Below are 25,761 nucleotides of genomic sequence, written 5' to 3'. Positions count from 1 at the left end.
ATATCAGAAACGAGATTGCTGGAACACCGCACTCTCGCTGCAGTGGAACGTTCAGTCTCCACAATGGACGAAGGCGAAGTCGTATCCATTGGCCCATGATTTTTGTTTTGCATTCTAGTGTTCCATCCTAGAGTAAAATGGAAATCACCAACACCATTTGTCCAGTGAATAAGGGTGCTTCTGCCCTTGATCTCCTGCCTCAAGGCCTCCTTTGTGTCCTTCCCTGGGTCTGCACTGACTGATTATGTGGTGATTGGAAAACTTCTACCTGCACGGCTGCATGTACCGAAGGTACTGAACTGTGTAAACTGCAATCAGCTGGGCCACAGCAATAAACCTCGCTGTCTATCCTGCGGAGAGAAGCACGTGGAAGGCGCCAAAATGTGTTTATTGCAACGAAGCCCCTTAACATGCTCTCGAAGCCTGCCCGACGTACATATAGCGGCGAATGCATCAGAAACGGTCTCTTCAGCAGCCTTACACAACATGGTAGAATCGCAAGCCGCGGTAAATGATTTCACACCAAGATGAACGAGAGTTTTCTCCGCTTCCGGAAACATCTAAAATGTCAGATGTACCAAGTTTTTTTTGTTGTTGGATTTTCATCCAGAAAGAGAGCTTAGAGAACGAACGGAACAACCTCCGAGCACTCCAATTTACCCGACTCAGCCAGTAAAGAAAAAGAACGTCATAGTAGTTCTTCCTTTAGTGAGGTAGTTTATTTTCGTTTATTTTATTTATGGTGTACATCAACAGATTGTTCGTAATCCTAATGAGATTTTAAACTAGTATGGTCACTACAATAATAACTAATTAACAAAACAGTAAAATCACAACGAAAAATAAAATGGGACTTAAATACACTTATCTGGCAAATGCGCGTCATCTACTACGACGAAAAACATTTACAAAACTATGGCGAAGCGCATCTTTTGTCAAGTGGTAGTCAAATACTGATGCCACCCTATTAAAGACTCTCTGTAGCCCGTTCAGTGCGTTGCTCAAACCATAGTTGGTGCGGCGAAGGGGAAGTCTCAACATTATGGTATTTCGCAATGGCTGATGTTGCATGTTAATGTTAATTTGTTGCAGAATGTCTGGACAATCGATTCTTCCTTGCATAATATCAGCGACGGTCAGTGCTCTGCTTAAGTCCCTACGGATACGCAACGGAAGAAGGTCGATCAGCTGGCACCGGTCCTTGTAACTAGGAAGCGAAATGGATCTCTCCATGGCAGTTTGCGCAACGCAAAACGAACAAAGCGGCGTTGTATTGATTCGATGCGCTCCGATCCGTTGTTGTGGTATGGACACCAGACCGCCGAGCAGTATTCCAACGTCGACCGGACGAGAGAGCAGTAGAGTGCTTTCAAGCAATGTACATCGGTGAAATTTTTCGCCACCCTGAGCACAAAGCCAAGCGTTCTGGCCGACAAAGGATATGTGCTGAGTGAATGTAAGTTGCGAATCCAGAAGAACTCCCAAATTTTTCACGCAATGCACTCGGTTGATGGTCGTGTCGAGAAGAGAGTAACTAAACCGGATCGCCCCTTCTTTCGTGAAAAAGTAATTACCGAACATTTCGCCGGGTTGACCACAAGTCGGTTCAGAGTACACCAGTTGGCAAACACAGTGATCTGGTTTTGGAGGGATTGGCAATCGGCTATTGAGCAGGTGCGAAGAAATGTCTTCAGATCGTCCGCAAAGGATAGCCGTGGTCCATCGATTGCAAGGTGAACATCGTTGAAGTAAAGCAGGAAAATTAAAGGCCCCAAGTGGCTGCCCTGCGGTATACCAGACGAAGCGCGGAAACTATCTGAGCGACAATCGCCTAAAGCAACCACCAGCTGGCGTACTATCAGATATGATCGAAACCTACCGAGGAGATTTCCACCGACTCCAAGTCTGTCAAGCTTGACGATTGCAATTTTATGGTTCAACTTATCGAATGCTGCAAAAAGATCCGTGTAAATCACGTCCGTTTGAGTGCGTGCAATCATGCTGTCCGTGACGTGCGACGTTAAGCACAACAAGTTAGTGGTCGTTGAACGGCCAGCTGTAAAACCATGTTGGTCAGCGCAAAGATATTGTTTGCAGTGGGCATTCAGCGGGTCCCATGACAACCAGTTCAAAAAGCTTCGCTATTGTACTAAGCGATGTGATACCCCGGTAGCTATTCACATAACGCTTGCTCCCCTTTTTTGTAAACCGGAAACATATCTGCCCGAGATTTGTTGGATCCTGACTCTGATTTCAAAAGGTGAGTTGAATTCAATTGTTACTGTGCTAATGTGTTAAAATATTTGATGATTAAAAAACACAAGGCAATGGGTTTGTATTGCTGCAATGCGCGTCTGGAAAAAAGCTGCAAAATGGATTGTGGTTTGGAAAATCACAAAGCGTGTCTGGAAGACCGTTGGAAAATGAATTGTGGCTTGGAAAATCACAAAGCGCGTCTGGAAGACCGCTGGAAAATTAATGGTGGTTCAGAAAATCACAAAGCGTGTCTAGAAGACCGTTGGAAAAAGGATTGTGGTTTGGAAAATCACGAAGCGTGTCTGGAAGACCGCTGAAAAATGGATTGTGGTTTGGAAAATCACAAAGCGCGTCTGGAAGACCGCTGGAAAATGGATTGTGGTTTGGAAAATCACAAAGCGTGTCTGAAAGACCGCTGGAAAATGAATTGTGGTTTGGAAAATCACAAAGCGTGTTTGGAAAACCGCTGGAAAATGGATTGTGGTTTGGAAAATCACAAAGCGTGTCTGTAAGACCGCTGGAAATTGGATTGTGGTTTGAAAAATCACAAATCGCGTCTGGAAGACCGCTGGAAAATGGATTGTGTTTTGGAAAATCACAAAGCGTGTCTGGAAGACCGCTGGAAAATGGATTGTGGTTTGGAAAATCACAAAGCGTGTCTGCAAGACCGCTGGAAAATTGATTGTGGTTTGGAAAATCACAAAGCGTGTCTGCAAGACCGCTGGAAAATTAATTGTGGTTTAGAAAATCACAAAGCGTGTCTAGAAGACCGTTGGAAAATGGATTGTGGTTTGGAAAATCACAAAGCGTGTCTGGAAGACCGCTGGAAAATTGATTGTGGTTTGGTAAATCAAGAAGCGTGTCTGGAAGACCGCTGAAAATGGATTGTGGTTTGGAAAATCACAAAGCGCGTCTGGAAGACCGCTGGGAAATGGATTGTAGTTTGGAAAATCACAAAGCGCGTCTGGAAGACCGCTGGAAAATTAATTGTGGCTTAGAAAATCACAAAGCGTGTCTGGAAGACCGCTGAAAAATGGATTGTGGTTTGGAAAATCACAAAGCGCGTCTGGTATACCGCTAGAAAATGGATAGTTGATTGGAAAGTCACAATGCGTGTCTGGAAGAAATAAGTTAACATAAGCCTAAAATTTAGGTATATACTTATGCTATCTCAATCAAGTATGATATCTATGTTCCCAAACTACTTGTACATGCGACCCACCTAGCAAAATCGCATATTACTTGCGACCCTCCCACTTTGGCTTTTAGAATTTGGATAAAAATGAGTTCGCGTTAGATTGAACAAACCGTTATGAATTGCTTCATATCCCATCATTACATTACTTTGAATCGATTGGAAATGATTTGAGATTCGAACGGATTTAGATAGGATTGGATTAGATTTTGATTGGATTTGGATTTGATTGGATTAGATTTTGAATTGGATATGGATTGCGTTTGGAATGGATTTGAAACGGATTGAATGTGGCTTGGATTTTTATTGGAATTGGATTGAATTTGAATTGTTTGGATTTCTTTGTATTTGACAAAATCTCAAGATTTATTGTTCTCCATTCACTACATAGATCGAAATCTAATGGCTGTTATAGATTTGTGGGACAAAATAGGGACAAAAGTATGAATCAAGATTCGTCTTTCGCAACCCATCATTGATCAGCCCACGACCTCCCTCCGAGTCGCGGCCCACAGTTTGGGAACACATGTTCTAAGCGGTTGTTGACAAGTTCAACATCGATATATTGAAGGTCAGCTTGCTGGTTTTACTATAAATGAAGCTGATAGTTGGATTTAATGAACGGTATAAGATATATAGATTATTGCAACAATATAAAATGTTTCTTGTGAGATCAATACCATAACACTAGGTACCAAGGGAGGTCCCGTAGCGTAGTTGGCTTCACTTCGCGTTATAAGCGGACGGTCATGGGTTCGATTCCCAGCCCCTCCACCAGACCCTTGTCAGTCGCCGGAGGTGCAGCCCAAAAAACAGTGGCGTTTTAGGGTGCGCGTCATACCGATACGGCTGCCCGATGACGACTGACAAATTGTTCTTCTCGGATGCATTCCTCCAACGTACCCGGATAAACGGCAACCGAACAATGCAACGAGCAAATGGATTCACGATATGGAAAATGGACACAATGGACTAACGATGAGATAGACCTCGGCAATGATAACAATAATGAATGTCTAAAAATAGATTCTGTGTGGATTCCGTTTAGCATTATGCCACAGTAGCGGTTAGTATAAAAAAAACACTAGGTACGAATTTAGTTTAACATTTAAATGATACAACCTATCGGTTTCTCAAAAGCAATATGTTCATTTTCGTCTCGCGTAAATAACTTAAAAAAAATCATTGCGTTTTATGTTAGAGGATTTTTTTTGCCTTTTTTAATGAGAAAAAAAGGGAAATGTGGGGTTTGAGTAAGTCACCATTAGCGTGTGATTATACATTAACACCTCAGCGTGTCGATCAGAGCGCAGCAAGCCATGATTCGGCCTATTCTGGTCAGACCTCCGTGGCGTGCACATGCATCCATGGAGAGCTGCTGTCATAACAATTCGCTCCGGCCATTTGGGGCCACACAAGATCTTAGTCGTCGCTGTATCCCTCTTTGATAGCGTAGCAAATGATAACGACTGATCCGCTTAAACTCGTTGTTAATCTCTGAGTGCAGCTTTCTTGCACCTTTTCAGTGACCGGAGAGCATTCGTCATCCATGGGATCCGAGAGTCAAATCGAACGGACTTTTTTGGGACATGCCTGTCGATGATGTACTCCACGATGTGAGAAAAAAATTCTGCAGCAGAATAAATGTCCACTGGATCGAGAATGTGTTCCCAATCCATATTTGATAGCACTTCAGTAATACTGCGATGGTCCGCCTTATGGAAATCGTACGACACCACGGCTGGGGGTTGAAGAAATCACGCATAACATTATCTTCGACGGCAATCACTAGAGGGCGGTGATGAGCAACATCCTTAACTTAGAGTGCAGGAGCCAAACAGATGGAAGGTGCCGTGGTACGACCACTCACGAAGCAGAGGTCCAGAGAGCGATTGTTCTCGTTAACCTCGCCATTGATTTGAGATAGCGTTGCGATACTGTAGTTATCCAGAAGTTTAACGTCACCTGCGTGGAACGTGGAGCTTTCAAGATCCGGACGGAAGAAGCCGCTGTGAATAGGAGTCCATGCAATGCTCGTAAGGTTGAAGTCCCCCAAAATCACAACCTCATCACAAGGCGCGGCCATATCAGAAGCACAAGATACAGATCGGCAGTGTGTGTCATTGAGATCCAAGTTACGAGTCCGATCCGGAGGGATGTACACAGCACAGAGGAATAGTTGCGTGTCACAAAGCTGAATAACAACCCATACTGTTAGGTTAGGAGTGGTTATTGTTAGGGATAAAAAAAACAGAAGTCTTTCTAAAGAGTCGATCTTGCTCCGATATATGGCACCGGAGTTGTCGCATGACAAGTGACTATAATGTATCGCTTCTATATATCTTTCTCCAAAGACGTCGATATCTCGTAGAGATCTCTCGGACATCTGCTCAGTAAAGTCCGAGCCACGGTTTCATTTGGGAGACCTAAACTCTGATTGGACATGCTGATGGGAATTGTACGACGACAACTTTCAACTAAATATGATATACGACCTCGGCGATTTCCAATGAACATCATCCGTCTGCTTGGTTTAGGGTCATTTGGCCGAATGCCGTTTGGCCGAATGTCGTTTGGCCGAATGCCATTTGGCCGAAAGGGTCATTTGGCCGAACGCCATTTGACCGAATGCCGTTTGGCCGAATAGTTGAAATACGTTTCCTTATGAAGTGAGAAGTTAGCAGTGAGAAGGAAGAAGGAAGAAGGAAGAAGAAAGAAGGAAGAAGGAAGGAGAGAGAAGGAAGAAGAAAGAAGGAAGAAGAAAGAAGGAAGAAGAAAAAAGGAAGAAGGAAGAAGGAAAAAGAAAGAGGAAGAAGGAAGAAAAAAGAAGAAAGAAGGAAAAAGGAAGAAGCAAGAAGGTAAAGGAAGAAGGAAGAAGGAAAAAGGAAGAAGGAAGAAGAAAGAAGGTAGAAGGAAGAAGAAATAAGAAAGAAGAGAGAAGGAAGGAGGAATAAGGATCAAGGAAGAAGGAAGAAGGAATTAGGAAGAAGGAAGAAGAAGGAAGAAGGAAAAAGAATGAAGGAAGAAAGAATAATAAAGAAGGAAGCAGGAAGAAGGAAGAAGGAAGAAGCAAGAAAGAAGAAGGAAGAAGATAGAAGGAAGGAGAAATAAGAAAGAAGGGAGAAGGAAGGAGGAATATGGAATAGGGAAGAAGGAAAAAGGAAGAAGAAAAAAGAAAGAAGGAAGAAGAAAGAAGGAAGAACGAAGAAGGAAGAAGGAAGAAGGAAGAAAGAAAAAGGAAGAAGGAAGAAAGAAGAAGGAAGAAAGAAAAAGGAAGAAGGAAGAAAGAAGAAGGAAGAAGGAAGAAGGAATAAGAAAGAAGGCGGAAGGAAGAAGAAAGAAGAATTAATAAAAAAGAAAGAAGAATTAATAAAGAAGGAAGAAGAAAGAAGGAAGAAGGTAGAAGGAAGATGGAAGAAAAAAGAAGGAAGAAGGAAAAAGAAAGAAGGAAGAAGTAAGAAGGTAGAAGGAAGAAGAAAGAAGGAATAAGAAAGAAGGCGGAAGGAAGAAGAAAGAAGAATTAATAAAGAAAAATGAAGAATTAATAAAGAAGGAAGAAGGAAGAAGAAAGAAGGAGAAAGGAAGAAAGAAGAAGGAAAAAGGAAGAAGGAAAAAGGAAGAAGGAAGATGGAAGAAGGGAGAAGGAACAACGAAGGAGGAAGAAGGAAGAAAGAATTTAGAGAATAGAAAAAATAAGAGAGAAGAAGGAATGATGAAGGAAGAAGGAATAAGGAGGAAGGGTGAAGAAAGAAAGAAGAAGATATAAGGAAGAATTACCACTCGTAAACTGAGGTCAATTTTTTTAACTATTCGGCCAAATGGCGTTCGGCCAAACGGCATTCGGCCAAATGGCATTCGGCCAAACACTGTCTGCTTTTATCCACCTTCCATAAGACCTCAAAAAACACATCGATTAGGCAGAATATGGCCATCAGCGATGGCGTACAGTCAATAGGAGCACTTCACTCACGGGAAGAGTACCATTTTTTCTATCCCAAAACCACACAGTCCGTAGTGTGATAGCAAATGTACACAGCTTTATCGCGAAACATCTGCCGCATTTAAAGAATTTTGGAAACACGGATAAATTGTTTTTCACAAACGATATACCGCCGGTAATAAGTATAAAGACAAGCATGATTTTCATACATTTTCATCATGATTGAGGATCGATATCTCGATTCGTAGCGATTCGATTTGGCTGAAATTTTACTAGGCACCTGTTTTTAACTTGATCTTTCGATCTTTGAGTAAATTGTATACATCTCTGTTGATTTTGACCTCAAAATCTGGAAATAATTATAAAGACACCACTTTTTTATATGGAGCTCCATACCACGGAACTGTATTTATAATTATTTCCAACAGAAACGCGTATAACCAGAATATATGCAGAAATGTAACTATCATTAGCTTAGCTTAGCTTAGCTTAGACTGACTGTACATATCAATGGTTGCTACTCCGTGATTGATCAGAACTGGTGCAAATTGCACTACGATCCAAGTGAATAGTGGTTGGGATTTACCAACTATTCTCGAAGTGCACGTTTCAGCAGCTCGCAAATGTTGATCAATAACGGCGCCGGCCAAGTCCTTACAGTCAGTTGGGAAAGGGAGGGAATATGAGTGTGTGGTAATTGTTGCTACTAGAGACCGAGAATACCTCTGCATCTCCACATTTACCACGGGAAGGAAGTAGTGTTAGTTGGGTGGGGTAATCAGTAACATAGATCGGGATTCACCATGGAAAGTGGTGTGACCTATGAAACTTCTACACAGCAGTATTAGCTTTTCCTTAATTTGTTCAATTGTTCATTCTTCGCGAGAATAAACAATCAATCGCTCAAAGTGAGCGATTGTTCATTTGAACTTCGGATTAGGCGCCCGCGTTATCATTTCATTAACGTAAGAAAAGTAAAAAAGAAACGGGATTAAAATTGAAAATAATTGATAGTAATCGGAAAGCTAATGTTATTCAGCAACCCTTATTTTATCTCTATTTGACGTTAAGTAAGAATGTAAATTTACGTTCATTTTACATGTCGTTTATTTTGCATTACTTTCGCGCGCGTGTGTGTGTCACTTGCCTTGATCAGTATACCGTAATCAGGATCTCACTGGTATTAATCCTGATGTGCCGGTTGGCACTCGTGTTGGGCTTGTGCGCTTTGAGCGCACACGGTCGCTTCCCAGTCTACATAAAATCGCACATGGTGCAATACAAGATGCTAAATTGAAGACGATATACATACATGTTGTGTGGAAAAGTACCTATATCGCCTGTTCTTCAGCATCCTACACGACACCATATAGGTTCATGTGTTGACTGGGTTCGATAGGGCCTGCTTATGGACACATGCAGCTTTTTGTAGAGGTTTAACAGAGCCCACTGTCAAACCCCACCACATCCTAGGCAGGCCCCTTAACTCGCAGTGGCCATGGGGAGGGGTCGTCAAGCCCTTGGACATAGTCCCTGCTGCCCCTAATATGCAGAAATGTAACTATCATTGAATAAAAATTCAAGTCATTTTAGGCTTGTTGGCAAAAAATCAGCCCAATCGAATCGCTAAGAATCGAGATATTGACTTCCCAATATGGCCATTTTGTATGGAAACCGAGCTTGTCTTTATACTTATTTCCACCAGTGTACATCGTGTTCGAATTTGGCGTACTTTTGTTGAATCTTTGTCCCACAAGACTTCAATAGAAGCTATTTGGACCGTCTGGAGGAGAATTGCGTAGCGCATCGTCCGTTAACGAAGATCGTGAAACCTCGCCGCAGTGGATACTCGACTTTGCAAAAAAGTATGTCCGGAGTAATACTTTTGCTGACAAGGGTGATATGGAACGACCCTTTTCGATGATCCAATTCTCGCTTGCTCTCCTTTTACGTAATAATTCAACACCGGGTATGGATAGAATCTGGCTAAACCAGCTCAAAAACCTCCCAGACGTCGTGAAGTGGTGCTTAATGAATTGGTCCAATCAGTTCATTAAGACTTAATGATGTAACATTATTTCGGATGTTCAGAGGCATTTTTATTTGCTCTGATCTGCTTTCTCATTTTAGACTACATTAAATTTTACACGGATAAATTTTGACGGAAAGTAGTAAAGAAATACTCTTCATTAAATCCTGTTCATGGGATCCTAAAATGGTATATCATTGTGAGGCTAACACTAACAATATTGTTCTTTTGTCTATTTATTCGAAGAATATTATTAGATTCTAAACTCTCAATTACGGAGAAAAGGATGTTTGAGAAACTGAAACCGCGTCCATGCCTTGTACCGATAATCGTGAAACCAATTTCCACTCAGGGGCCATTGTTCGCCACAGGGAAACATAAACCGCATTCTCACACTGCAACTCTCGACAAAGCGTAATTCTTTCTCTGAATGCGATTATATTATGAACTATGACTAGTAGTACCCACACCGCAACAAATCACTCCATTTCACGTCTAATTGAGCGCGCTGCTGCTGGCCACCGTTGCCATTTTCTGCAAACACTCTGTTTGCCGCCAATGGGTTGTTATGTTGGAACTTGCCCATCACCGCTTCTCCCTTGGTCCCATCGTGGTTCCGCGCCGTCGTCGTCGTCGTCGGTGCCGCCTCGGCATTCTGTTATAGCTAGGCTGGAGAGACTGGAAAGACCCCTCCGGTCGGCCCCTAGAGTTGGACTCCTGCCTACCTACATACATATTTTAGAAGGCAATCAATTGAAATTAATTTAACCATAGCAGGACGGCGGCATCTTTGAGAGGCGAGTCGGTTCGATTAGCAATCGCAGTTGGTGCTGTTTCATATGTAAGTATGTGAATGCAGTCAACTGGAACGCTGCACTTCGCCAAATGAACTGGAACTTTCAAGGATGATGTTGATGATCGCTTATGCTAATTCTTGTGGACCGTTTGTTTGCTGATTTACGCTTTGACAATTATTGTTGATTTTTAAACGTCTAGAGAGATGTTTCCGTAAGTCGTTATCGTAGGTGTCGTTTACATCAGACATCCGTTTTTTGTGTTTATGAAGCTCTGTCCAAAGAAGAGGCTCCTTTAAGAAATACACCCCGGAAATAACTATGACGATCGAATTATCGATTCCTGGCGATTAGATTTAAAAACATATTCACCCTAACACCACAGACAAACAGACATAACACATTGAACATTTACTCATCAAATTAATCTTCGTTCAAACACTAACGACATCTGTTGATTTCAGTTAGTTGGGCAAATCACGAACCAGATGGCGGTAGTGAGCAAATGTCAAACTCGAGCAAAAACGATGCGCGCGCCACGAGTGATCGATTGGCCAACTAATGATTATTTGAATTGACCAGTAAATCAGTGAACGATGGAAATTTGACGAGTGTTATGTCTGTTTGTCTGTGCTAACACGCTGAACAATGAGAATGTGACAAAAATGCAACGTACATGTGAATATGTTCAAAGCCATATAAACGTTTACCTAATATTTTTGATGGAGAAAAATTTGCAGTAGTGATTGAACATGAGCAAAATTAAGCCCGAATTGCTGTAATGCGAATAATACGATTTATATAGAAACATGTCAGCAATAATGGAACAAATACTGAATCCATTCACCAGTGTTACGTGATCAAATCAGTAATCCATCAATTTTTGCTTTGTCATTTCAGCTTCCAACGTCGCCGAAGTCGAAGAAGACAAATCGCGATAAAGCGTGATGGAAGTGAGGCTTCGTTGAAATTCTTCTGATCACGTCCAAGCGTATCTACAGTGGCCAGTCACCGTTCGGATCATATACAACAGATATGTAGGCAAGCGCATCCCCCCCGACCGAGACAACAGCACTGCACATCATGCCGGGTGCAAAACTGAATTGCTGAAAAAAGTGTTAGTGGGTTGGTTGAACATCATCGGGCTCAGCCTTGAATAGGTGCAAAAATTGATGTTAATACCTCCTTCGGTGCAACAGATCCTCGAGCTGTGCGCAGCGATAGTTCCGCCGAGAGTGTGTGTGCGTTGTTACGATGACGACGGCCGTTCCATGTTGATACCCTCGTCGTGGTGTACGCTTCTTTCGGTCCAGTTCACGACAAAACAGTAATTAGAGAGAAATAAGAAATAACAGAACAACCGATTGCTGACGGTGCATTGTTGTTGTTTTTGTTATTGTTATTAGAGTGCTGTTGAGAACCAACTCATGAGATAAAGAATTGCAATATTGTTTGGAATTGTGAGTGCGATTTCAGTGAGGTACCCTGAAAACTGATCGGAAAAGACCGATCCTTGTAAACGTGTGTTTGTGTGGAAGAATTCAGTGCAAGTAATACCTTTGTTCAGTGTGAATTTTTCGATTCTTGTGAATTTCGACGACAACGATGAATGTTTCGACAACTGCAAAAGTGAGGGCAGTGTGAGTGTACGACGTGTGCATATGTACAACAGCAAGCGCTGCAGAGAAAATTAGCCCAAAAGAAGAAATCGGATAATAAAGGTTACCCCCGAAGGCAAATGCACAGGAAAGCATAAGAAGACCAAGTTGCGAAAAGTAGGAGGAAATTTTCCTTTACTATATCACCGAGAGAAGCGCATACCGGTGTCGTATTTTGTTCCGTTTTTTTTCGGTGCGCTCGCATTCATCGCATTCGGGCTTAATCATCAATCAATTTGTAATTTGCCTGCCGACGACGACCGGGAGAGTTCGGTTACCACGCGCGCGCTGGTAGCATTTTCGACTCAAGCCGTGGTCAGAAGCAGCGGAAAGCAGCCGCCGAACAGAAATCAGGTAGGCAAGATCATTTGATGTGACACATAAATGTTTAACGACATAAACATAGACATTTTCCGCTTCTGTTGATTCAGTATCAAGACTTTTTCACAGCTCGTAGATATCGAGATTCTGTTTTGTCATATTTTCTCATTTTGCCAAAAGCTTCGAGCGTCGGAACAACGTGACGAACTTTTGCCACACACACAAGACTGATGAACTTTTCGTGAGTGGACTCGCTGCGGCGAAAGGGGACCCGTGCGCTCAGAAGATGCCACATTACGCTATGTGCCCCCATCCGGCACTGGAAAGGAGATTGGGTGAAAGCGAAGCGGTGGCGGTGCGCGAAATTATGGTCCTGTTGAAATATGGCTCACTTAGGTAGTTATTATGTCCAGATTGATATTAGTATCTGAAACGTGACCGGCGGTGTCTGTTCGTATAGTTTCAATATTGGAGAAAGTTGGATGGTGGAGGCATCATACAGATTTTGCCGGCTATCAAAAAAACGCATCTATTTTATTTACATGAGAAGGTTTGTTTTAAAAGAATAATAATAAGATATTTTAGGATAAAACTACATAAGCTATGTGTTATAAATTACTTCAAAAATATTCTAATTTGTTTGGGAGTTTCGTACAAATGTCCTTATACATAATTATCTGGTGCTCAAAGATCTTGTGGTGGAATTTTTATCATCTTAGGTCCCCTTCCCTGCACACGCCCTTGATCGGCAGTTTCGTACATCGATATTTTGGAAACAGACAGATTGAAGAACATGTTTATCCGATATGTCTATGAATAAATTTGCCTCAGACATATACTCCTTCATCAACCTGATTCTACTCTATGTCGGAGGAAACCGAAAACACACATTTTTTCCCTATCACAGTCGTCGCCGACTCATCCTATCATTGATTTCCCTTAAGCATATTTCCCTTATTCGATACCGAACGACATTCCACCCGCAGGTCCCAAGGTTTCAATATCTCGATAAAGATACCGACAGATTTTGCCTCTCCTGTAGCACGGCAGCAGCAAATCTCATTCACTGTCGAACAATTCGAACTCAGTTTCGCTTGCCTGGTCGGTCGGCTCAACTGGTCGTACAGTCTTCGATTCCGATACCTAGTTGTGGGCTTACCACAAACAGCAAATCCGATTTTACGAAGCTGAAAGAGCCACTCACTCAACTCACCTCTCCTCCACGCGAGTAGTACGATGTTGGTTAGCTTGTGAAGAGTTTTCCTATTCCTTGTGTCCCAGTCAGTCATCGCAGGTGGAGAGCGTCGATTTTCACCAGGCGACGACGAGGGGTGGAGGAGGAAAACTGAATAAACGGAAGCCAACAGAGGAACTGGTACCGACCGGTACCGATGGTGATGGTTAGAAAAGCGTCAGGACATAGATTTTTATTCTATTGGTTAGAATTCTCGGCAATATCAGGAAACAGAGGATGAACAGCATTTTTTATTGTGTGAGGAATGCGAAGGAGATATATCTTCAAAATCTAGGATTGAAATGCCTGAAGTGTGATCAGATTTCTCTTAATAAGTTGGGTTAGGTAACATTTGGATCATGTTTTGCCTTTCTCGCGTATACTAAACTCGAATTCGTTTTTAAACCTGGGTCAGTGCCATCCAGAATCCTGAATAAAAAAAAACGTTTTCAGTTCCATCTGTCATTGGATATGTTGGTGTGCGTAGCATCGTGTTTGTTTTGATTCGAAACATAAGGTCACCCAACGGGACATCAGTGTGTTGGCCACGGCTGCCCATATATCGTGATAAAAGTACGCGTACTGATTTTTGCGGATAGTGAAATTTAATTTTGGGCGGATATATCTGATGGTATTCTAAAATCCTGTGCACATTTTCCACCAACAACTTTGTATGAAATTCATCCAGAAGATTTTGTTTTCTACTATTCTACAGGAATTCATCTAAAAATTTCTTTTGAAGCTCCATTCAATATTTCTGCAAGTGTTTTTTTTTGTCTAAAAATCACTCAGAAACTTGTAATAAAAATCCTCCAGAATTTGCCAAATGTTTTTTTATTCGGAAAATCCTCGCAACCCCTCCTGATAATGCCCCAAAATAGTTTCTCCTGAAGATAGTCCGTAAATTTATCCAAGAAAGCCCTCCTGGAAATCTTCCAGAAATTGATCCTGGGAATCATCTAGGAGTTCTGAAATGCCTAATCCTTCAAGAGTCCAACATGGAAAAATTCTCAACTAAAAATTCACCAGGAAAATCCTCCAAAAATTTATCCGGAAAAATTCCTTAAGTTTCTAAATAAAGTTTCTTCGCTTCTCCATAGATTTCGTCCAGAAAATCCTACAGAATTCACTCCAAATAGTCCTCAAGAATTTGAACCATAATTGCTTTAATTCCCCGGATATTCCGGTTTTTCTTCGGAAAATCTTCCTGGTTTTTTTTCTGAAATTCCTCAAAGAAATCCAGAAATTCTTGCAGTAATTCATCTAGAATTGTCCGCTTCCTTACAAGATTTCACCCGGAAGTTCCTTCAGGAATTGCTTTAGAACTTCTTTTAGTAATTGCTGCTGTTGAATTGAATTCCTTCGGAAATTCTTTGAGGAATTTCTCCGGAAGTTCTTTGAGGAATTCCTCCGGAAGATCTTTGAGGAATTCCCTCGGAAGTTCTTTGAATAATTCTTCCGAAAGTTTTTTGAGGAATTTCTTCGGAAGTTCTTTGAGGAATTCCTATGGAAATCATTTGAGGAATTCCTCCTGAAGTCTCTTAAACAATTCCTCCGGAAGTTCCTTCAGGAATTCCATCGGAAATTCCTTGGGGAATTTCTCCAGAAGCTACCTCAGGAATTCCCCCGGAAGCTCCCTCAGGAATTCTTCCGAGAAATTCCTGGAGGAACTTCCGGGGGCATTCTTGGAGGAACTTCCGAGAAATTCCTGAAGGATCTTCCGAAGGAACGCATGGAGAAACTTCCGGAGGAATTCGTGGAGGAACTTCCGGACGAATTACTGGAGAAATTCGCGAAGGAACTTCGATGTTATGCTGGAAGAGCTTCCGGAGGGATTCTTGAAGAATCTTCTGGAGGAACTTCAAAGTTATGCTTGAAGGAAATTTCGGAATTCCTGAAGGAGCTTCAGAGAGTATTCTAGAGGGATTTTCTGGAAAATTCTAGCAGGAATTTTTCGATAAATTCCTGGAGCAATTTCCATAGAAATTCCTGGAAGAATGTTAAAAATATTCCTGTAGAAGAATGCCCAAAGGAAATCATCATGAAGGGATTTCTTGGAAATTGTTTTGGAAGAGTGCCTCGAAGATTTTACTGAGAAATTCCTGGATATTGATATTGCCAAGGAATACATACAAGAATTCAAGAAAGAATGAATATCTGGCAGAATTTCCAGAGGAAATCGAAGGATTTTTCGGAAGAATTATTTGATAGATTTTTTTTGGGAATAATCAAGGCCCATATAGATTTTTATTCAAATCAAATTCTTCTAAGGGAAAAAGTTTGCTGGAAGAAACTCTATAAGGGATACAAACAAAAACCAAATGAAGGTAATTTTCATAAGAAATTCTGCATATTGTCTAATATTCGGTATTCCTTAAATATACTTTTCTAAAAATTCTTAGCGGTTTTACTGTACGGGTTTCATGGGGATTTCCCAAACAAATTCCATCCACCGAGCGTCGCACGAGTCAGCCTAATAAACTTAGCCGGAAAGTCATTTTTAGCATCATATGTCACAGTTCGTTCCGTTTCAATGAGTCGTACGCTGCCTTGAAATCTACAAACAGATAATGAGTCCGCAAGATGTATTCCCGGAATTTATCAAGCATTTATCGCTGATCCGTTGTTGATCGTCTTTCTCGAAAATCGCTTTGATATTTGCCGACAAAGGTCTCCGCAAATGGATGCAGTCTGCTAAACAGAATTCGGGAGATAACCTTCTAGGTGGTATTGAGTTATACCTTTTTAACTAGCACAATCAAGTCTGTACCCTTTCTTGTAGATAGGACATATGAGGCCATCAAGCCAGCTCAGCTCGAAGGCATTTCTGCTCCCTCCAAAATCATTTCAATCGCTTGGTGGATTTTTTTGTTCAGTCGGTCACTCCCAACTTTTAGAAGCTCAGTTGGGATTCCGTCCTTCCCTGCGGCCTTGTCGTTCTTCAGCTCTCGAACAGCTTTTCTCACTTCGTCTAGCGTTGGTGGCTCCACTGCTTGTCCATCATCCTCAATCTTGATTCTGTTTGTGTCCTCTCTGCTCGATTGTCCACTCAACAATAGCTCAAAGTGCTCATTCCACCTAGTAGCCACCCCAGCTCGGTCGGTCAACAGATTTCCGGAGCTGTAAATTATCATAACTGGCATGGCACCGGTGCGCTCTTCTTGCGCATGTTGTTGAACGTTTTGTAGAATTTCCTCGTTTCTGGCAAAGCATGACCCTTTGCCTCCGAGAGTACTGTTTCGTCGTAACCCCTGCTTCTAACGACGATGAAGTTTTTTTTTTCAGCTGCCCTTAGTTCTCTATTTTAGCGTGTACCCACGGCTCCTAGCCTTGTTTTTCTCATCTGTCGCTTTTTGACATTCCATATCAAACCAGCCTTTTCATTGGTTTTCTTGTGTGGTACCAAAATCTCGGTGGCTGTTGAATTGACCGCCTCGTGGATTTGTTTCCACAATGCGTTCAAGTTTTATCCAGTTTGGTGTCTTTCGATTCTTTCGTCGAGCTTATGAACGAATTGCTCCGTAACGCGCTCGCCCAACATTCGCAATATGTTCAGCCGCATGTTCTCTCATGCCTAGAACCGGTGGTGCTGGACAGCCTTACTCGAATCTTACATACCAACAGATAGTGGCCAGAGTGGATATTTGGGCCTCCGAAGGTCCTCACATCTATGACTATGACATCTGAGAAATGTCGACCGTCCACAAAAATATGATCGATTTGAGAACACTTCAGGTGTGCTTTCGAATATTCTTGCGTGCAAAATAGGTGCTACAGATAGCCATTCCTCTGGCTGCGGCAAAATTGACTAGCCTCAGGTCGTTGTCATTGGTAGTTGCGTAGACGCTCTCTTCTCTTCCGACCTGTGCGTTTACGTCACCAATGATGAATCCACGAAGCTCATAGAACTCGTTATTCACATCATCCGTCACATTGTCGTTGGTTGTTACGTATGCATGCATTGATCAAGCTGTAGTTGAAGAATTTGCCCTTAATTCTCAGCACGCAGATGCGATCATTTGCCGGCTTCAATCTGATGATTCGACGCTGCTGCTTACCTAGCACTACGAAACCAACTCCATGCTCCGCCTTCTCGCCGCCACTGTAGTAGATGTGATAGTTGAATGAAGTACCCACGATTGGGTCAACTGTGCGGAATTTCCGATCTCCTGTTCCTCCTGAAGTGCTGCAACCTCCACCGTCACTTTTTGCAGCTCTCAAGCAAGGAGGGCAGCTCGTGCGGGTTTGAACAGGGTCCTAACGTTGCAAGTGCCGAGCTTCCAATCAGTTTCCGTTAAACATTGCCATGTTCTTTTGCTACTGTTCAATCCTGTATTTATTATTTTCGATTACATTTTTCGGGGTTAATTGTTGGTTTTTCGGTATGCCTTACCAAGTCTGCGATACCTAGCGACGTGATGGGGCTGCCGTCTTAGGAATAACTGACGTGACACCGCATTTCTTGTTTAGCCGCCCGCTACGGGTCAAACGCTGTTTTGGGCCGCCCCTGACATGGGGGAAAATGCTCATGTAGGTTTGATTAAAGTCCATCCATTCCAGGACTAGGCTAGTAGGCTTTGAGCGGCACACGGTCGTTTTGATACGGCCTGCTTTTGCGGATATATGCAGCTTTTTATACTCATAAGTTCAACAGAGCTTCTATCAAACCCCACCACATCCTAGACAAACCCCCCAACTACAACTCTTTTTTTCCAACCGAAATTATACTCACTTTCAAAAAATAAGGGGAACTACTCAAATTTTGAGTGGTTCCACTTTTAACAAAAAGTGAGTAAAATTTTTGTGAAAAAAAAGACGGCAATACTAAACTACTCACTATTGACGAGGAAAAAATGAGCGTGTAGGTCGCATCCCCTCACTCTAGCTGATGTCAGAAAAATGACAGTTGTGCGTTACTTTTGTATTGGGTGGTTGATGCTTGAAAACGCCAGTCAATTTCTGGTTTCCGGGAGGCTTGTTCTTAATCATGCAACCCATGATTAAGCCATGACTGGGATATTAACTATTATTAACTATTAACGGGATATTAACCCATGACTGATCGCATATCAGTCCCATCTCTGCTGGATTTCCTATTCACCTTGATAATTATTTCATCCCTTAACCAGTCTTCTTGGCTGTTCGCAAATGTTTCCTGAACACTCTTTTGACACTGGTGATAGGTAATTTTGTAATTTTGTAACCTTAACCTTAACCCTTTCAGGCCCAAATTTTTCTAAGCAGTATTACGTAGTAAATTTGATGTGTTCCATTTGTTGACTGACAAAACAAGTTGAAAAATATTTTTTCGGGATGTACTAGATCATCCAAACTGTCCTTGAGTCCGGAACTTGCGATCTACAGATACAATGCGAGCTTTTTTCGTCACTCTAAGCTTGGATATGTATTCAACCATATCTATAACATATTCCTGAAGATCAAAAGGCATGGTCAGATGGTTTTGGGATATCCTGGGTCATCCAAACTGTCAAACTGTCCTTGAGTTCAGAACTTGCGATTTGCAGCCCCGACACTAGATTTTTTCGCCACTAGAAGCTTGGATATGTATTCAACCATGTCCATAACATACTCCAGAAGACCATGAGCCATGGTAAGATAGATTTGGCATATTCCGGGTCATCCAAACCGTTCTTGAGTTCAGAACTTGCTATCTACAGCCACCACTCTAGCTTTTTTCGTCGCTTCAAGCTTGGATATGTATTCAACTATATACATAACATATTTGTGAAGATCAAGAGACATGGTTAGATGGTTTCGGGATATCCTGGGTCATCCAAACTATCCTTGAAGTCAGAACTTGCGATCTACAACCACCACTCTAACAAACTTTTTTCGTCGCTCCAAGCTATGTCCATAACATATGCAAGAAGACCAGAAGACAAGGTAAGATAGTTTTGAGGCTTCCTGGGTTATCCAAACCGTCCTTGAGTTCAGAACTTGTGATCTATTTTTTTTGCAGCTGTAGATCTCAAATCGCGATCTCAAAAACAGTTTGGATTGTCCAGTATATCTCAAAACTATTTAACGATATCCGTTGACCTCCCGGGAAGTGTAATGGATATAATGGAATTCATATTGAAGCAGCTGTAGATCTCAAGTCCCGAACTCAAGGACAGTTTGGATTGCCCAGAATATCTCATAACTATCTTACCATATCCGTTGACCTCCCGAGAGGTGTAATGGATATAATTGAACGGATATTGAAGCTTTGAGTATCGAAAAGAGCTTCTAAGCAGCTGTAGATCTCAAGTCCCGAACTCAAGGACAGTTTGGATTGCCCAGAATATCTCATAACTATCTTACCATATTTATTTGTCCTCCCGGGAGGTGTAATGAATATAACTGAACAGATATTGAAGCTTTGAGTACCGAAAAGAGCTTCTCAGCAGCTGTAGATTTCAAGTCCCAAACTTAATGACATTTTGAATTGCCCGGAATATCTCATAACTATCTTACCATATGCGTTGACCTCCCGGGAGGTGTAATGGATATAATTGAACCCATATTGAACATTTGAGTATCGATATGAGCTTCTAAGCAGTTGTAGGTCTCAAGTCCCGAACTCAATGACAGTTTGGATTGTTCAGAATATCTCATAACCTAATCCGTTTACCTCCCGGGAGTTGTAATGGATATAACTGAACGGGTATTGAAGCTTTGAGTATCAAAAAGAGTTTCTAAGCAGCTGTAGATCTCAAGTCCCGAACTCAATGACATTTTGGATTGCCCAAAATATCGCATAACTATCTTACCATATCCGTTGACCTCCCGAAGGGTGTAATGGATATAATTGAACGGATATTGAAGCTTTGCGTACCGAAAAAACTTCTAAGCAGCTGTAGATCTCAAGTCCCGAACTCAATGACATTTTGGATTGCCCAAAATATCGCATAACTATCTTACCATATCCGTTGACTTCCCAGGAGGTGTAATAAATATAATTGAACAGATATCGAAGCTTTGCCCTCCTTAGCCGTGCGGTAAGACGCGCGGCTACAAAGCAAGACCATGCTGAGGGTGGCTGGGTTCGATTCCCGGTGCCGGTCTAGGCAATTTTCGGATTGGAAATTGTCTAGACTTCCCTGGGCATAAAAGTATCATCGTGCTAGCCTCATGATATACGAATGCAAAAATGGTAACCTGGCTTAGAAAACTCGCAGTTAATAACTGTGGAAGTGCTTAGCGAACACTAAGCTGCGAGGCGGCTCTGTCCCAGTGTGGGATGTAATGCCAATAAGAAGAAGAAGAAGAAGATCGAAGCTTTGCGTACCGAAAAATGTTTCTAAGCAGCTGTAGATCTCAAGTCCCAAACTCAAGGACAGTTTGGATTGCCCAAAATATTTCAAAACTATCATACAATATCCGTTGTCCTCCCGGGAGGTGTAATGGATATTATTGAATGCATATTGAAGCTTTCAATATTGGAAAACGAATTTCACGCAGCTGTAGATTCCAAGTCCTAAACTCAAGGATTTTTTGGATGGCATAGAACGTCCAAGGAAGTTTAAAAATAGTTTATCGTACATCACAGTAACTCTACAGATACGTTTGAATAGAAATCTTATTTTGAAACAATACAATACGCTGCCAATAAACCTAAAATTTTCTCTTTCGTAACTTCACCGTGTTCATGACACTCCAGGTTGTCGTAGGGCCTTGATCGCCCATACCTGATATTTTTCCCTGATAGGGGAGTTAATTTCAAGCAATTTTGCTGAAGAGAGTGATTTTATATATCCATTTTTATGTTGGAGTCATATATGCGTGGGTCTAAAAGGGTTAATTATATCGCTGGCTTAACACGTTCACTTACTGGCGTGTTACATGTTAGTAGAAACTTATTTAGTAGAATGGCTTTACTTGTCTATTGTTCAATGTACAAGTACTGGTGATCTCATTTGTTAGGTCACACTGGCACCTGCCATGTGAGAATGGAAGTCAATGTAGGAAAATAGGGTGGAAATGATGATGCAATCACTCGTTCACTGCAAGCCGAATATACCTCTGCACTTGCCACGAGTTCATGCGGAATTTGTAGGAATTTTTGGGTTAGGTTCGAGAGGCAGAGGTTTGTCTTGGTTAACGAGCTGCTCATGTGACAGATAGGAGAAAACAAATGATAAAATTTCTATTCGGGTAGGAAACAAGCTTTTTTTCATTCATTTCCAATTCTAGCGGTTACTACTAGACTAGACAAGATGAAGGTATATAGCATAGAAATGGAAACGGTATGAGTCTTTGAGAAAGATACAAAGTAGGAGAATGGAACGGACTTGGGATTGAACCCACGCGCTTTTCCAAATCTTCATAAAAGATATGGTAATCCCCCTACGACATACTTCACATACGGTCTGATAATAAATTTGCGGCGATTATTATACCACTCAACAACGACAACAATCGTTCACTTCAACCCGAACGAAACATCTCATTCCGTTCCACCAATCGTGCGTGTCATCTTTTATCACAGCAAGCATATTGTACAATCGTATAGCTTCAATCTAAAATCGAGTGCATCCGGTTCTGCTTGGAGCCAGTTTTTCTTTTCATTCCCGGTCGGTTCTCTAGCGCTCTTCTGATGCTGACGACACCCTTGTTGGACAAATTCAAAGAAGACGACATAATTTCCGATGACAATTTATATTCCGGCACAAGTGTGGTATGTATGTTTAGCGCCACACTGACCGACGATGGTTTCGGACCGGGGATTCGAGCAATGAGTCAAAATAGGGCAGAAAGTCGAGTGCCAAATAGTTGTTACTCACTTTTTGCCTTTCTCGTAAACTAAGTATACGTAAAGGATATTCGACGGTTTCGTGCAATACAAGCACAACTCAGAATCTGTTAGTTATTAGGTAACAGATTTCCGAATATCAACATTTAGAAACTATTAAAATGATCAGTAACAAAATACAAATAGTCAGAAAACAGTATGGTACGATATTTAGATCTTGTGCTCATCCATTCCTTCAACCTTTCTACCCGAGTGGACGAAAATAGCTCAATAATATAATATATAGATAAAAGAGATAAAAGTTCAGACGACAATACCAATATTGTGCACTAAAATATCATGAGGAGATCAAGTTATGCTATTTATAAGAATTCTGTGATCAATCTCATGTGCCATTAGTTTGTTCTTATCCAAAGCATATCTTGATATTCAAATGATATTTCGGTGCAAATTTTTGATATTGTTGCCTGTTCTTTTATATCAAGTCCATATCATATTTTGTTTTTGTGTTCATTGCTTCTGCCCGGGTACTTTCCTCATTTGTCCCCAAACCAATGCTATGTAGAACTTTTACATTTTTGTTCTAACACACTGCACTGTGTATACTGGCACAGAATCGGAAATCAATCCGAACCACATCTTTGTGCCCAGTTGAGCAGAAAGCAAAGAGGAGCGACGCCAGGCATTCATTGTAGTAGGTAACTGGTAAGTGGTTTTTGCGATTAGGTCGGTTGTTGGTCGGAGAGTTCGGCAAACAACCACCATCCAGAGGCGCAATGCGAGTGAGTTGTAGGGAGTGTGAGACCGGCTCTCCCGCTTCCGCTTCCCTCAATATCAATCGAAGGTTTTCTTACTGGAATGAAACTGCTTCTTGTCAGTAAGTAGCAGGTGATGAATTTTATTGGCTTCCGAGTTAAACTGACTCCCATCGAGATTTTCTCGATAAAGTGTATTTGCTCATAGCCTGCCACCGTTCCCAGTCCCCATCGAGCAGCAGCTGCTCCATCGATGCCAACCGTAAGCCAGATTTCTGTGGCTAAGAAGAAGTCAGTAGTGGAGATAAATGTGGCAATTGTAGGAGATCAATTTGCACACATCAGGTTGATTTGTTTGCCATTTGTGACTCTCTGTGTAGGATGTTTTATTTATATGTGCAAGCCGGTCGTGTCATGTTTGATCATTTAGTTTTATTGCATTGTGTTGGATTAAATGAGACTTCATGATTAATGAGAAATTGTAAGTTGTTTAGGTTAATGCATTTTTTTTAATAAACGTTGATTAATGCAGATCGTGCGAGGTGTTTGGTAGGATAATGGTAGCTGTTTCCAACAGAGGTTCAATACCAATGATTGATTCTCGGCAAAGTTTCGCAACCAATAATAGCAGCAGATACGTATTTTTTCTTGTAGAGTGAGTGTAGCGGCCTTGGCCACCTTAGTGAATTTGGCCAACCCTGAAAAATGGATATTTTCCAAAAACTATTGATCAGTTTCCACAGCGAAGAAGCGTAAGGGGTGCATCTTCTGTTACAGTTAATAAAACCTTCGGAAATCGCTTTATTTTTGGAGTTATGCGAGAAACTGGCCAAATTAGGAACCTGGCCAAAACTGGTACAGTTACCCTACATTATTATTTTTTCAATAGTTTTCATCGGGTAAATATTAGTTTACCCAAACTTTTCTTAATAACTCAACGATGGAACTTCCATATTAAGTTAATATTATGACGCGCAATAGCTTGCCGAAATGTCTTTTCATGTCCCAATTTTGTGTACGGTTTGAATTAACGAAACGCTGTATCTATCAGATTTTTTTGGGTGTATATTACCTAGTTCATGATTGTTTTTCCGTAGCCTGATGTCGGTGATGATGAATTTCATACAAAGTTAGCTTACCGTATAAAACCGTTAAACAAATCATCCGATTGTGAGGTTGACTCAGTATGAAAAATGAACGACCGCATCGAATGTTTGACACATATGGAACGATTTTGTGGGGTGTCCACCAACCCCTGATTTCAGTCGGCAAAAAGTACAACATCAATAATAACAATTACAACGCCAGTGCTAGAAAACGATTACATACAGTTTGTGGTTCGGCGTGCATTGATTGTCTACTGCCGAAGAGTAAAGCCTGAAACGGCAACCGATGTGCACTGTCAACATCAATAATAAGCATAACAATACGATGCACGATTTCAACGATGATTGCAGATTTACCGTGAAATCCGAATCACTCGAAAATTCGAATGAATTAGATCCGTCACGTATCCGTATTGTTTTTCCGACACGGCTGCAGTCGGTGGGACCACCCAGCTGTGTCTAATTGTCAATTTACCAATTCAATTCGAAAGATACACACACTCACTCGTCTAATTTGTAATCATGTTATAGCTAATTAAAGCGAGGCGGCTTGGCGCTGACTCCCTTCCCCCCTAAGTCGTCCCTCTGTCTGTGACTGACAATGTGACTGACGACACGTAAATATTGAGCGCAGTCACACATATCGACCCTTTGTGGCGAGTAAACACAGATAGCAAGAGCAAGAGAGAACGTGAGCGGAGGGAACAATGCATCGGGCTAATTGACATTTCATAGATAACGTTATCGTCCGATCATTTCAATGATCATCGGGGTTGTTCAGGTGGAACGTGGGTTACATACGTTACGAGTGCGCCGCACTGGTTTGGCTCTTCACCAGCGGCGACAACGGCAACGAAGGACCGGAGACAAATCGACGATGTCGTCGATGTCACGAAAACGAAATTCGACTCACGTTGTCTTCATGCAAATAAACCTCCATCGACAAGGTTCAGAAACAGCAGCGGTGGGAGGACCGCACACATAGAATCGCATACACGACTGAACTGTTAATTAGAAGAACCACATAAGTCCAGTTTCGTCGAAGGCTATTTCATTAGTGATGAACTAACGATTGTTCCTTTGCCGTATCAAATGTTTTCGGTTTTTCAGTAAAATTTTTCAATCATAATCATATTTAATCTATAAACTACAACTACCCTAGGGAACATCCATAAATTATATAATGCTAAGAGGGGGGAGGGTGTTGCGTGAAGTGTGACAATCCATACAACATTTTTTGATGCTTTATACAAAAAGTGTGTCATTGGGGAGGGGAGTTGAAAATGGCCGATTTTTCGTAACGTAATTAATCAATCTTCCCTTATTATGCATGTATTTTTAGCGTGTAACCCCAAAACTTTTGAAAGATACAGAATTTTTAACAATTCAATTTGGACTTAGTCGTGCACCGCAGCAATCGTCCGTCCTAGAAGAAGACCGTGCGTAGGCAGATGATCCGACCGACACAACACCGAACGGTCGGACAATCGACGACACCGCAGAGCAGGAGCGAGCGGTCTGCAATCGGGGGCTAAATAATTGATGAAAAATGGAAACATTTCCCATCGTCAGTTCATTAAGATATACAAACAACAAACATTTTGTCCAATTCTGTACTCAATCATCCGTTCGACATATTGATTCTTCTGCTCGGTCGCATTCGTAGCAGAAGCGGGGTCGTCGTACGGCGGCAGCCCGGTCGCTCTGTGTGGTTGTGT

The 25,761-nt window shown here is 41.7% G+C and overlaps 1 protein-coding gene across 16 annotated transcripts in view; it reads left to right on the top strand.

Moving 5' to 3' along the window:
* The window catches only part of LOC134209193 (proline-rich protein 36-like), a 182,387-nt gene that overhangs the window by 10,090 nt on the left and 146,536 nt on the right, over positions 1–25,761 (top strand). For all 16 annotated transcript variants that reach the window (XM_062685176.1, XM_062685179.1, XM_062685180.1 and 13 more), the window contains exon 2: positions 11,115–12,226. The gene's annotated coding sequence lies outside the window, so the exon portion shown is untranslated. The remainder of the gene's footprint in view (positions 1–11,114; positions 12,227–25,761) is intronic.

The sequence above is a fragment of the Armigeres subalbatus genome, chromosome 2 (assembly GCF_024139115.2).
Source record: "Armigeres subalbatus isolate Guangzhou_Male chromosome 2, GZ_Asu_2, whole genome shotgun sequence".
NCBI classification, from domain to species: Eukaryota; Metazoa; Arthropoda; class Insecta; order Diptera; family Culicidae; genus Armigeres; species Armigeres subalbatus.
Note: the sequence above shows the minus strand (reverse complement) of the source record. Positions and strands in the feature narration are given on the sequence as shown.